At 45.2% G+C, this 2,691-nt stretch overlaps 1 non-coding gene across 1 annotated transcript; it reads left to right on the top strand.

Annotated features, from left to right (window-relative positions):
• The first annotated feature begins 1,838 nt into the window (after nucleotides 1–1,838).
• Nucleotides 1,839–1,913, top strand: Trnas-cga (transfer RNA serine (anticodon CGA)). Its single transcript has one exon. It is a non-coding gene; the product is annotated as a tRNA-Ser (tRNA).
• Nucleotides 1,914–2,691: the final 778 nt, after the last annotated feature.

The raw sequence follows: 2,691 nt of genomic DNA, 5'->3' as shown, positions 1-2,691 counted from the left end.
ATTGATTAGCTTTTCTTTTCGGTGTGGTGCCAGTAGTCATGTAGTGCGCGAGTTTCCGGTTAGATGTGGTCTTAGGCCTAGCATCTGAAGCCATCGGGTGCACGGTAAAGCTCTTCCGACTAAACTTCCCGCTCATTGCGCGTTGATTCGCGCTCTCCATAAATGTGCTCTTCTACTCGTTTGTGGTTGGCTTAACTGGGAACTTGTTTTTGCACTTCTGGGTCCTGGACGTTCAGATTTCTTTCTCGACTATAGTTGGTACCTCGAATTTCGTAATTTGTGTAAGATGACTCCTATGTACCCCTCCATCCATAGACGTCGTGTGGCAATGGGGAGAGTAGCCTCCGGTGGGTGAGGTGCGCAGGAGTTTATGTATTTGTCATTTTTCTTGGCCTGTTAGATTCATTGTCGTTAAGAACTTATCTGTTACCTTGTTGCTTGAGCGTGATCTCATTCAACTAACAGACATGATTCTCGACTTCGCTAGTAACATCTTTTTCTTCAGATTCCGTCCATCTGAGGAACAAGGCCTTTGCTCTTGCCCGTCTGGCCAACGACATGCTGGTACGGCATGCCCCGTATCGTCTCTTACCATCTAAGACGAGAATATAAAGACAAAAGATTAATGATATGCTACGGGATGGAATTATTAGACCATGAACTTTCCCATATACGTCAGCGGTATTTCTTGTTCTTAAGGTGCAGGGTGAGTGTCATAGGCTGGAATCGATAGTTTTGTAGCCAGTTACCCTTTTTGATCTCCATAATTGATTCACGTGATTTTTTGGTGCTTGATATTTTACGGTTCTTGATTTAAATCAATCTTACTATCAGATCCCATTAAGCGAGGAGTCTAAGCACGTTGTTGCCTTTTGTACAGATTGGAATCTGTATTAATTTAAACGAGTACCATTTGGTATTATTACTGGAGAAAACTATGGTCTACCCCATTCTCCATTGTTCCCAGATGTATTCAAGATGGCGGAACCAAGATGACAGCGATAGATAAGGCAACGTGGCAATGAAGTCATGGCGGGAAGTTCTAATTTTGGCGGAAAGATAGGTCAATTGGGCTACCTCTACTAACGTAACACCCTCCCCCCCCCCCCCTCCCAGAGCCACCCACAGAAAATGGCTGGGAGTTCAAATTCTATCAGGACAATGCAACACATAATGGCTACCTCCACTACGCAAAGAAAATGGTGGGAAAATAGGTCACCCGGGCTACCTCCACTAACCTGTCAATCGACTGCCACCTCTTCCTAGGAATTGGCTTGAAAAGGACTCAGCCTTTGTGAGATAGGATTGACTTCAGTCTCTATTTTGCAAGCAGTCTTTATTTAAACAATTTGAGGCAGTACTGAAATCAAGTGTGTTACCCATGGGGTCCGGAGTCCAATTGACATTGTACACAGTACCACCACCATAGGGCACTGTCATCCCTTCGTGACATAATCGAAGATGACGGTCTGGGGAGGAAAATTTGGCGGGACCCGGACTCAGTCACATTTTTAACTGTACCCACTCATATTTATCAATGCCTGTAAGCAGCGAAAGGTCTATTTTTCATTATAACTACAGTCTTAGAGAGCTGCAAGATCACCAATGATATCTGTACAGATGCCGCCAATGATCGTCTTCAGTGCAGATGCACTCATATTGTCCGAACTCTTACGGCAATCAGAAGACTGACTGCTGCTAGTAATGAGTATCATCGGCAGGGGCACTACAAATCTAGAATGAGATTTTCACTCTGCAGCGGAGTGTGCGCTGATATGAAACTTCCTGGCAGATTAAAACTGTGTGCCCGACCGAGACTCGAACTCGGGACCTTTGCCTGCTTCGGTAGCTCAGTTGGTAGAGCACTTGCCCTCGAAAGGCAAAGGTCCCGAGTTCGAGTCTCGGTCGGGCACACAGTTTTAATCTGCCAGGAAGTTTCATATCAGCGCACACTCCGCTGCAGAGTGAAAATCTCATTCTGGAAACATCCCCCAGGCTGTGGCTAAGCCATGTCTCCGCAGTATCCTTTCTTTCAGGAGTGCTAGTTCTGCAAGTTTCGCAGAAGAGCTTCTGTAAAGTTTGGAAGGTAGGAGGCGGAGACTGGCAGAAGTAAAGCTGTGAGTACCGGACGTGAGTCGTGCTTCGGTAGCTCAGTTGGTAGAGCACTTGCCCGCGAAAGGCAAAGGTCCCGAGTTCGAGTCTCGGTCGGGCACATAGTTTTAATCTGCCAGGAAGTTTGACTACAAATCTAGTTTGTGGGCAGAAAGTTGGAAAGTGTGGGTCTCATTGGGAGCATACCAGAGGTAAATCCCTGTCTGTGTTTTCGGTAGCTCAGTCGGACAGAGCGTCTGCCATGGAAGCAGGAGGTCCTGGTCGGGGCACACAGTTTTCAACTGTCCCCATTAATATTTATCAACGCCTGTAAGCAGCGAAAGGTTTAGATTTCATTACAACTTCAAACTTCCGTATGGATGACTTAGTAATAAGCAATCCTGACGTAGAGAAACAACTGAAAACAAATAAATCACAAGATCTGGATGGATTCCCAGTTCGATTTTGCAGAGAATACTCTACAGTATTGCCTCCTTACATATCTTGCATTTTAATGAGTCTCTTTCCCAGCAGTGCTGTTTGTTTGAAATATGTAATTTATTACACTTAGAAAAAGAAAACTATAATTGCATGCCAGGT

This window comes from Schistocerca gregaria, chromosome 1 (genome assembly GCF_023897955.1).
Source record: "Schistocerca gregaria isolate iqSchGreg1 chromosome 1, iqSchGreg1.2, whole genome shotgun sequence".
Lineage (NCBI taxonomy): Eukaryota > Metazoa > Arthropoda > Insecta > Orthoptera > Acrididae > Schistocerca > Schistocerca gregaria.
Note: the sequence above shows the minus strand (reverse complement) of the source record. Positions and strands in the feature narration are given on the sequence as shown.